We start from the raw sequence: 12,798 nt of genomic DNA, 5'->3' as shown, positions 1-12,798 counted from the left end.
TTTTCATTTAATTTCATTGATTTCTGTCCTTAGCTTTATTATATGTTGTCTCTGATTGTTTTTGGTTTCATTTTCTTTTACTTTACTACATACCTAGGGTAGAAATATAGATGGATTTTAAGATGTTCCTCCACTAATATAAAAGTATTTGTACATGTACATTTTCCTCTAAGGTCTGTTTTAACTGCTTGTTAAAAGTTGTGATATATGCTATTTTCATCAGTGCACACCTCAAAACGTTTTCTACTTTCTGTGATTTGTTTTTACTCATAGGTTATTTTAAAATGTTATTTAATTTCCAAATATTTTGGGGCTTTCTGGATATCTTTCTGTTATGGATTTTGGTTTAATATCTTTGTGGTCAGCAAAAACATTTTGAGATTAATTTCCAATCTCTTTAATTCATTGAGTTTCCTTTTTGTTAAAATTAGAGCCTTATAGTTATACATGGTAGTTGGGTTCATCCTGACAAACTCAGGCATGCATGGAATTCTACTTTAGTTTATGATCCCCCTTTTCTTTCCTGTTCCCTCTCCCCCTCTCCCATTCTTCTTCCTCTACGATATTAAACTTCCTTTCTCTCATTTATTAATTAATACTTGATTGGTTCTTTGTTAACCTGTTCTTCCTGCCCCATTTCCTTTATTTTGCAATAGTTCCCTATACAAGAGAAAACATTTGACCTTTGAGTTTCTGAGTTTGACTTATTAGAATTATATTATCCATTTCCATCCATTTATGAACAAATGCCATAATTTTATTCATTCTTATGGCTGAGTAGAACTCCATTTTATATTTATACCACAAAATTGTAATCCATTCATCTATTGACAAGCACCTGGGCTGATTCCATAATTTAGCTATTGTGAATTCTGTGGCTATAAAGATTGAGGTGGCTATATCACTGTAGTATGCCAATTTTAGATCTTTAGAAGGCTACCAAGGAATGGGATACCTAGATCCCATGGTGGTTCAATTTCACTTTTTTGAGGAATCTCCATACTGCTTTCCATAGTGCTTGTACTAGTCTGCAATCCCACCAACAATGTATATAACCTTACTAGCATTTATTGTTGTTCATGTTCTTGAGTATTACCATTCTGACTGGAGTGTCATGAAATCTTAGTGTAGTTCTGATTTCATTTCCCTGATTGCTAGAAATACACACACACACACACACACACACACGTCATTTTTATTTCTTCTTTTGAGAATTTTTTGTTTCGTTCTTTTGTAAAAAGATGAATAAGCCATTTATTGATTGGTTTGGTGAGGTTTTGGTGTTAAGCTTCTTGAGTTCTTTGCATATTCTGGATATTAATCCCCTATTGAATAAGTAGCTGGCCAAGATTTTCTCCCATTCTGTAGATACTCTATTCATGCTCTTTATCACTTCCTTTTCTGTGCAGAAGCTTTTTAGTTTGATGGCATCCCACGTTTTGATTCTTGGTTTTATTTCTTGAGCTTTGAGGGTCTTGTTAAGGAAGTCAGTGCCGGTGCCTATAGGACCAAGCATTGACTCTATGTTTTCTTCTAGCAGTTCTAAAATATCTGGTCTAATTTCTAAGTTTTTGATGTATTTAATTTGAGTTTTGTGCAAGGTGGGAGATTTCATTTTTCTACATACAGCTATCTAGTTTTCCAGCATTATTTCTTAAAGAGGCTATCTTTTTTTCTAAGATGTATTTTTTGGCATTTTCCTCAAATACCAGATGACTATAGGTATGTGGATTTGTCTCTGTGTCTTTTATTCTGTTCCATTGGTCTTCATGTCTATTTTAATGCCAATACCATGCTATTTTTGTTACTACAGCTCTGTAGTATAATTTCAAATCAGGTATTATGATGTCTTCTGCTTCACTTTTTCTTGCTTAGTGTTGCTTTGGCTCTTCTGGGTCTCTTATTCTTCCAAATTAATTTAAGAATTGCTTTTTTCTAATTCTGTGAAGAATTTCAGTGGTATTTTGATGGGGGTTGCACTGAATCTGTATATTGCTTTTGGATAGTATGGCCATTTTGACAATATTAATTTTATATATCTAAGAACATGGGATGTCTTTCCATCTTCTAAGGTCTTTTTCAATTTATTTTTTAAGCATTCTATAGTTTTCATTATAGAGCTCTTTTACCTCCTTGGCTAGATTAATTCCTAAGAATTTAAAATATTTTTAGGTCATTGTGAATGAGACGGTTTTCCCAATTTCTTCGTCTGCTGAATCACTGTTAGATTATAGGAAAACTATCGATTTATGAGTGTTGATCTTGTATCTGCTACTTTGTTAGACTTATTTATGAGCTCTAGAAGGCTTCTGGTGGAGTTTTTGGGTCTTCTAGATGAAAAATTATATCATTGGTCATAGAGATAGTTTGACTTTCTTTCTTTTCCTATTTATGCCCCATTGATTTTCTTTTCTTGCCTGATTACTCTGGCTAATATTTCAAAGACTATATTAAGTAGGAGTGGTGAGAGTGACAACCTTGTCTTGTTCTTAATTTTAGAGGAAGTTTTTGTACATTTAGTATGATGTTGGCTTTGGGTTTGTCATAAATGGTCTTTATGATGTTATGGTAAGTTCCTTTGATCCCTAGCTTCTCCAGCATTTTTAACATGAATAGGTATGGATTTTATCAAATGCCTTTTCAGCATCTATTGAAATGATGATGTGGTCTTTGTACATAATTCTATTTAGGTGGTGAATTACATTTATTGATTTGAGTATGTTGAACCAACCTTGAATCCCTAGAATGAAACCAACTTCATCATGGAGCATTATCTTTTCGATGCATTTTTGGTTTGCTGATATTTTGTTAAGGATTTTTGCATCTATGTTCATCAGGGATATTTGTCTGTAGGTTTTCTTCCTTGGTGTATCTTTCCGATTTTGATATAGAGTTATACTGGCTTCATAAAATGTATTTGGAAGTGTTCCCTTTCTTTCAATGCCATGGAATAATTTGAAAATTACTGCTGTTAATTCTTCTGTAAAGGCCTAGGAGACCTCAGCTGAGAATCCATCAGATCCTGGGCTTTTCTTTTCGGAAAGGTTTTTAATTGCTATTTCAATTTCATTACTTGATATGGTCTGTTTAAGTTTTCTATATCTTCCTGATTCAATTTGGGCAGGTCATATGTGTCTAGAAATTGGTTAATGTGTTCTAGGTTTTTCAGTTTATTGGAGTAATTGGAGTAGAAATTTTCAAAATATGTTCTGACAAACCTCTGGATTTCAGAAGAATCTGTGATGTATTGCATTTTTCATCTCTAATCTTGTTGATTTGAGTCTTCTCACTCTCACTCTTCTTGTTAGTTTGGCTAAGGGATTGTCATTCTCAATTTATTTGATTAGTTTTGACTCTGATTTTAATTATTTTATGTGTTTTACTGGTTTTGAAGTTAGTTTGTTCTTTTTCTAAGGCCTTTAAGTGGAACATAAACTTATAAGTTTGAGCCCTCTGTAATGTTTTAATGTAAGCAACCAATGCTATAAATTTTCCTCTTAGAATTGCTTTTATATAGTTCCAGATATTTTGACATATTATATCTTTGTTCTTATTCCTTTCGAAGAATACCTTGATTTCTATTCTCATTTCTTCTTTGATTCATTTCTCATTTAAGAAAGTATTGTTGAATCTCCATGTGTTTAGGTTGTTTCTATTATTATTATGTTACAAACAAGGTATAAGTCACTGATTGCTATAGGTAAACTTAAAAATTCTGTGCTCTTTTATGAGTTGTTATTGAAATGTAAATTAGGTTAAACAGAGTATTTTTGTATATACTTATTCATGTTTTGAAGATGTACTTTGTAAATTACTCAGCCAGTCCACTGGGATATGTTTGGTATACTTCCCCCTGCATTATGGTCTACAAACTATCTATTGGTAGTAAATTTGGGGAAATTCTAGGTATAAATTGCTTTCTTTCTCTTTTCTCAGCAGACAAATTTTATTCTATCTGTTTGGAATATTATAAAACGTTTACATATAATTTTCTACTACATCTTTGATAAGGATCATTAATTCTCAATAAATATAGTTAGGGTTACTTCATTTAGCTCAAATCAAGATCTTCTAACTTATTTTTACCTTTTATTTTTCTTCTGAAATCTTTTATTGCATTCTTTTGATGACTAATTTTTCTCTCAAGTCTGCTTTTTAATTTTTATCATTTCATTTTAATTTTCTCCTTGTTCATTTTTCTCAGATCTCTCTTTATCAAATACTCAGGTCATTATAAAGTTTGCTGATTTTTTTCCTTAGATTTTACATCCTGTACTTATTTTCTAAAATGTCATTTGTCTCTTTTATTAGTGCTTTTTCAGTCACAATTTTCTTCTGTATCACCACAGTAATTTTTCTTAACTTTTTTTTTCCTTCTTAATATTCTTCTTAAAAAAAAACAAACATGGCATTTGCAGGTTAATGGATGGAGTTGGAGAAGATAATGCTAAGTGAAGTTAGAAAATCCCCAAAATCCCAAATACTGAATGTTTTCTCTGATATAAGGAGACTAAGTCATAAGTGGGGTAGGGAGGGGAACATGGGAGGAATAGACGAACTCTAGATAGGGCAAAGGAGAGAGAGGGAAAGGGTGGGGGCAGGGGGTTAGCAATGATGGCAGAATGTGATGGACATCATTATCCAAAGTACATGTATGAAGACAAGAATTGGTGTGAATAGACTTTATAAACATCCAGAGATATGAAAAATTGTGCTCTATATGTGTAATATAAATTGTAACACATTCTGCTCTCATTATTTAAAAAAAACAGACCTCATTAGGGAAATTCAAATTTTACAGAAACATTGAGCAAAATACAAAATTCATACATGCCCCACCCTTCATTCCAAGTTTCCCATATTATTAATATTTTTAATTTGTACAGTAAATGCATTACCATTTTGAACCAATATTGATACATTGTTATGGTTAATATTATCATTATTCACCATAATTCACAGTTTACATAGTTTATCATTCATAATTTATTCACAAAGGGTTCCCTCTGTGAATGAGCTAGGAACACATGGAAGCTATGGGAAAGGGTGAGTCTATGAGACACATGAATTACATCTTTGAGAAAAGAAAAAATGTGTTAATGAATCATTCATATAGTAAAAGATGAATGAGAGGGAGTTAAATAATTAATAGCTTAGATTTTATTATAAGAAATACGAAAAAGCATATTTGGAAGCAAAATATACATAAAATAATAAATATTTACTCTCCAACACCTTTTGAATAAGTGGGAGTTTGCATCATTTCTCACATGAATTTATTTTTAAATGCAATTTTAAAAGGGGCTGGGGGTGTAACTCAGTGGCAGAGCACCTGCCTCACATATGTGAGGCACTGGGTTTGATCCTTGGCACCACATAAAAATAAATAAATAAAGATATATGTCCATCTACAACTAAAAAAATATTTTTTAAAAAAAATCCAATTTAAAAACAAGCATACCAACCTCTGCCTACATACACAACTGAGGCAGAAAGTTCAAGTGGTGAGTTGATGTGAACTGTGAGAGTCTTAATCCTTTAGGGATGTTCCTGACTGTGAGTGATCCTGGATCTAATTCTCAGGTACCTAGGGGAGCCTTCAAAGGTTAGGTAAGTTCTGAATTTCATTCTCAGTCAGCAAGAGGGAACTACATCTTCTTGAAAAGGGTTTTTCTCTTTATGGGTATCAGCAGGGTCCAATTTTGCAATTCTGTTAGTTTGTTCCACAAAATATATTCCGCCTGAGTTTCTAGGGAAGAGATGATCAAGCTATACTTCATTCTTCTCAAATATGTGTGAGTCATCCTGTGAGTTCTACAATTGATAAAAATACTGTAGCACAAATTTTGAGAACATCTTACAAGAAAATTATAATACCAAATACAGTCAACATAAAGGCTTTTTAACTATTGTTGAATTAATCATGAGTTGCATGTTGGGTATCTTTAAATTGGCAATTTAAATTTTATCAAAAATGATAATTTTTAAAATTATTTATTTAGTGTAAATCTATTGACCTGAAAATAAATGATTTTCTCCTAAGTAAGCTATGGTCACCTGAGCACCAGAATAAAAACTGCTTAATAAATTTTCTCAGAAACTTTTATTTATTTTCTCCTGAACAATAACATAAACTGATATCCTTTTAAAACAGAGTTGTGGAGGTGTGTGTTTGTGTATTTCTTAATTCCTATTTGCTGCACTTGAACACTCTGATGTTTTTTCAATTTCCCTCAAAATTTCCATGACCAATCTTTGGTTATACAATAATTCTATTTCCAATCTAAGCATGATGGAACACACCTGTAATCCCAGCTGTTTGGGAGGCTGAGGCAGGAGGATCACAAGTTCGAGGTCAGTCTCAGAAACTTAGCAAGACACTGTCTCAAAATAAAATTAAAAGGTCTGAGTGTGTAGCTCAGTGGTAAAGCACTGGCCTACCATAAGAGACACTCCTAGTATTTGTGAAAAGCTCCATAACTGGTAATTAGTTCTGTACCTCTGCAAAGTAAAGTATTTATATAACAAGAAAATATTGTCCAAATAATTTATATTTTCAAACTTTCTCTCCACCACACACACACACACACACACACACAGCCTCACACATGAACTTTTTTATACATATATGAATAATATTATATTTCTAGCTACTAATTAAGCTATGAAAATTGAGATAATGCCTACAAATTGCTAAGTTCATTCACTTAGACATATTCATAGGTCAACGATATTTAGTTATTTCCAAATAATAAGCTTTTCATATTCAATTTACTTTTTTCAAAGATGTATTATAAATAATAGACTGAAGAATAGCAAATTTCATTCTATTAATAATCTTCATCCCTTTTAAGTCTTACATGTGATTTCTAGAAATTATCTTCCAAAGTCTTAGGTTTCAAGGCATCTTTGGTGTCATTCAGCATCATCTACTGAGAGCCAGAGGTTTCTCAGAGCACATAAGAGCTAGTCCATATTTGATCAGAGTGGTCTTTAAGGCTTCCATTGAGAAATCATGGATTGTTTCCCTTGAGATGCTTTTCGAGGAATAAGTGGGGTATTAGGTTGAGAATCCATAAATCCTAATGGAGTAGTACAGTTACAGTGAGGAGAATTTTTTCTCCCACATTTGTCAAGACTATATATTTACTTATTTATTTGACATTGGAGAGTGAATTCTGGGGCACTCAACCACTGAGCCACATCCTAGCCGTATTTTGTATTTTATTTAGAGACAGGGTCTCACTGAGTTGCTTAGCGCCTTGCTTTTACTGAGGCTGCCTTTGAACTGGCAATCCTCCTGCCTCAGCCTCCGAAGCCACTGAGATTACAGGTGTGCACCACCATGCCTGACTGTCAAGACTTTTGAATGAATGGCGAAATGCTTAGAGGTTTTAAATTTCTTGATCATTTTTCTCTTTCAATTTGATGTGTGTTTTCCCTCGATTTAAAATAGATTTAAATAAGTTGACTAGCTTGTAAAAGAAGTGTTGACTGGGAGCAATGCCCATTCTTTAGACTAAGAAATTACAATTTAGAGTTTTAGTAGATAATAAAAAGTATTTGAAATCTGAACTGATTTTAGGACAAACCAAATAAAGCATGGTTCAGTTGGAAGTTCCTAATTTGCATCTGAATATTTCTTCATGATTCATGTCCTCCCACATGTAAATAATCTCATCTATGTTTACTCATAAAATGGGTTGTGATTATTTATATAGTGAAAAAATATTTATTTCCACAAGTAATCATTTATGTGCCTCTTACCAAGGTGATAACTTAAAATGGTATTTTATTATCCCATATGCTTGTATATAGTAAATATTTAGATAAAATGCTCTATCTACAAATGTGTCATTTTCTATTGCTGCCTTATTAATCATTATAATTTATAAATTAGTGCATAAATGTTTGATATTGGGCAACTGTGGACAAAGTACACAGACTAAAATATTCACAGAAGCAGAAAAAAATACATATGCATACACATATGTATACATATATGCATACTTTTTTTGCTCCTATGGATATATATACACACATATGTGTATGTTCATGTACATTTGTATGTGATATGCATATGGATGTATGTGATATATATATGTGTATACACACACACACACACACACACACACATGTATCTTAGTACAGGGAGGACTGGCAAGGCTAAGATGATCCAGGAATGTCATGAAGCCTGGGAAAGTGAACCAGGTGTTTAGGGTCCCTTTTCTCTCAGAGGTATTTGCCAGTTCAAAAAACACACCTAAGAAATCAAAAAACTGACCAAGAGTTTCATCAGACTCATGAACCTGGTAACAGAAAAATTAGATTTCAGATTTTGTCAAGAGACCCTGATAAAACCTCCCAACTTTGAGTTGGAGAGCATGATGTTGACACTTTGTTAAGAGTGACAAGCTGGTCTTTGTAGATGTAATTCAGTGAAAGCTTTTGAGATGATAAAAATATTCTGGATCATCTAGGCGGGTCATATGTCCAATGACACATGTCCTCACAAGAGACACAGAGAAAGGACACACAAGGAGAAAAGGAAGAAGCAGTATGAGCGAGGATAATAAGGTGGTCCCTAGCTAAAGAATGTCCAAGGTCACCAGAAGATGTAAAAGGCTGAAGAAAGCACAGTCAAGATGCCACCTTGATTCCAGAATTCTGGCTTCCAGACTTAGCGGGGGAATGAATTTCTGTTATTTTAAGCCACAAAGTTTGCATTAAATTTGTTATGGCAGTCCTAGCCAATTAATACTAAACCTGTTAAGTTGGATCATTGATATTTCTTTTTTTTAAATTTTTACTTTTTGTTTTTATAATTCCAGTAAAATATGCAACACCAAACATATCATCTTAACCATTTTCAAGAATGCAGTTCCATGGCCTGAATTACATTCACCTGTTGTCCTACCATCCCCAGCGTCCATCCACAGAATTCTGTTCATCTTCCAGAAGGGAAACTGTGTACCATTAAACATCAACCCCTCATTCCTCCATCCGCCAAGCCCCTGATAACCCCAGGTCTATTTACTGTGTCTGAGTTTGACAACACTTGGTAGTTCATGTAAGAGGAATCACACAGTATTGGGCTTTTTATTGTGAGTGACATATTTCACTTATCATAGTGTCCTCAGAGTTCATCCATGTTGTAGCAGGTGACAGAATTTCATTACCTTTTATGACTGAATAATACCCCATCAACATAATGAAAGATAATATGATCCTCTCACTAGACACAGAAAAAGCACTCAATATAATTTAAAATCTCTTCAGGGTAAAAGTCCTATAAGCATTAGATATAGAAGAAATGCATCTCAACATAATACAGGATGTACATAACAAACCTAAAGACTGTATGGTGGAAATCTAATCACTTAAACTCTGAACCACATCCCCAGCCCTATTTATTTATTTTTATTTTGAGACAGGGTCTCACTAAGATGCTTAGGGCCTCACTAACTTGCTGAGGCTGGCTATGAACTTGCAATATCTCAGCTTTCTAAAGTGCTGGAATTATAGGAGTGTGCCAGTGCTCTCAGGCTCAGTTTACATCTTCTCATGTTGCATATCCCTTAGAAATTATTGTAGATGTTAATTTGTATATTTTTTCCTTTAAATTTTAAACTATTCATCCATTGACAGACACATAGGCTGGTTGCATAATTTGACTATTGTGAATTGTCCTGCTATAAATATAGGTATTCATGTATCACTATAGTTTGCTGACTTTAATTCTTTGAGATAAATATAGAAGAATGGAACGGACAGGTCATATGGTGGTTCCATTCCTATTCTTTTGAGGAACCTCCATACTGATTTCCATAGTGATTGTACTAATTTACAATCCTACCTACAGTATAAAGGGTTCCCCCCCCTCCACATCCTCTCTAGTATTTACTATTGTTTGTATTCTTGATGGTTGCCATTTTAACTGAAGTAAGAGGAAATCTCAGTGTATTTCCATAATTACTAAAGAAGTTAAACATTTTTTTTCCTGTGTTTGTTGAACATTTGTATTTCTTCTTTTGAGACGTGTCCATTTAGTTCATTTGCCTATTTATTAATTAGGTTGTTTTTGTTTGTTTGGTTAGTTGGTTGGGCAGTTGGGTTTTTTTGTTTTGTTTTGTTTTTTGAATTATTTACATGTTCTTGATATTAATCCTCTGTCAGAAAAGTAGCTAGCAAGATTTTCTGCTGTGTGAAAGTTTTTTAGTTTGATGGCATCCCATTCTTGGCATTATTTCCTGGGCTGTAGAAATCCTAATGATAAATTTGTTGTCTGAGCGGATATGTAGGAGTGTCAACTCTACATTTTCTTCCTTGGGCTACATTATTTCTGATATATTACCTGGGTGTTTGATCCATTTTGAGTTGACTTTTGTTCAGGGTGAGAGATAAGGATCTAGTCTCATTCTTCTGCATACGGATTATCAGTTTTCCCAGCACCATTTATTTAAAAGATGGTCGGTCATTTGTCCAACATGTTTTTGGCATCTTTTTCAAGGATCAGATAACTATATCTGTGTGAGTTTGTCCTTGTGTCTTCTATTCTGTTCCATTTGTCTATGTATCTGTTTTTGTGCCAGTACCAAGCCTTTTTTGTTACCATAGCTCTTTAGTATGTTTGAGATCAAATATTATGATGCTTCCAGAATAGCTTTTTTGGTTTGGGCTTAGAATTTCTTTGACTATTCTGGGTCTTTTATTCTTCCAAATTTATTTTAGGCTATTTTTACCAGTTCTGTGAAGAATGGTATTTGTCATTGGTATTTTGGTGGGGATTGCATTGAATCTATATATTGCTTATGGAACTATTTTAATAATATTAATTTGGCCTATTTATAAACATGGGAGGTCTTTCCATCTTGCATCATTTCAGTTTCTTTCTTCAGTTTTTATAGTTTTCATTGTAGAAATATTTCACCCTCTTGGTTAGATTTATTCCTAGGTATTTTTGTTTTGTTTTGTTTTTATTTTATTGTTTTTGCTCTTTTTTTGTTTTGTTTTGTTTTTAGACAATTGTGAATAGGATGGTTTTCCTGATTTTATTCCCAGCAGATTTACTGAGGTATGTAGGAAAGCTATTGATTTCTGTATGTTGATTTTGTAACCTGATACTTTGCTGAATTTTTTTTTTATCGGATGAAGCAGTCTCCTTGTAGAGTTTTGAGGTCCTCTAAGTGTAAGGTCATCTTATCTGCAAACAGTAATAATTTGGCTTCTTTATTTTCTACTTTTATCCCTCTTAATTTTTTCTCCTGCTATGACTAGAATTTCTAGTTCTATATTGAATAGGAGTCACGAGAGTTGACTTCTTGTCTTGTTCCAAATTTTAAAGGGAATGTTTTTATCAATATTAACCATGATTTGGGTTTCTGGGTTTGTCATATATAGCCTTTATGATGTTGAGGTAAGTTTCTATTGTCCCTAGGTTCTTTAATGTTTTTATTATGAATGAGTGCTGATATTTGCCTAAGGATTTCTCTGCATCTATTGAGATGACTGTGTTTTTTGTCCTTAATTCCATTTAAGTATTGACTTACATTTATATTTACGTATGTTATACATCTGTCACCCTGTAACAAAAAAAAACTTAGTCATGATTTATAATCTTCTTAAAATACCATTAAATAATTTTTTATAATATTTTATTAGGAAGTTTTACATTTAAGTTTATTAGGGATATGGTTCTGTACTTTTATTTTCTTGATGTGCCCTTTTCTAGTTTTGGTATAAGGGTAATACTGGATTCATAGAATGAATTTTGAAGTGTTCCACTTCTTTCTATTTCATGGAATAATTTGGGAAGCACTGGCATTATTTCTTCTTTAAAGCACTGGTGGAATTCGGCTGAGAATACATCAGATCCTGAACTTTTATTTGTCAGAATATTTTGAAATTATTTCTTTTACCTCATTGCCAACTATTAGTCTGTTTGGGTTATCTATGTCATCTAGATTCAATTTTGGCAAGTCCTATGTATATACAAATGTATCCAATTCTTCTAGGTCTTCCAACTTATTGGAATTTAAGTGTTCAAAATGGTCCTTAATGATCCTCTGGACTTCTGTGATTTATCCTTTCTCATCTTTAATTTTACTAATTTTAGTCTATTTTTCTTTTGGTTAATTTGGCTAAGGGTTTATTAATCTTGTTTATCTTTCCAAAGAACCAACTCTTCATTTCATTCATCTTCGAATTGCATTTTTATTTTCTAATTCATTTATTTTTGCTCTGATCTTAATAATTTTCTTTCTTCTTCTGATTTTGGAATTGGTTTATTATTGTTTTTCAAGGCTTTGAGGTGCATCATTAAGTTGTTTATTTGGAATCTTTCTGGCTTTCTTATGTAGGAACTCATAAGAAAACGCATAAGAACTTTCTCTTAGAACCACATTCATACTGTCCCAGAGGTTCTGGTAGGTTTTGTCACTACTCTCATTTAATTTTAAGAATTTTTTAGCATCTCCCTGATTTCTTCTATCACCCATTTATTATTCAAAATAATGTTATTAATTTAGTCAATTGTATTTGTCAATCTCCATATATGTTTATAGTTTCTGAAATTATTTCTGGTGTTGATTTCTAATTTTATTACATTATGATGAGAGAAGATGCAAGGAATTCTGTGATTTTTGTATTTGCTATAAATTGTACTGTGGCCCAAAATATGTTCTGTTACAGAAATGAGGTGTCCCCCAAAATTTTATGTGTTAGATAATGCAAGAACATTTAGAGGTGAAATGATTGGGCTGTGAGAACCTTAACCTAATTAGTTCATTCATCTAGTTT

Source organism: Marmota marmota, unplaced genomic scaffold (genome assembly GCF_001458135.2).
Source record: "Marmota marmota marmota unplaced genomic scaffold, marMar, whole genome shotgun sequence".
Taxonomy (NCBI): domain Eukaryota; kingdom Metazoa; phylum Chordata; class Mammalia; order Rodentia; family Sciuridae; genus Marmota; species Marmota marmota.
This window is presented reverse-complemented; position numbering follows the sequence as displayed.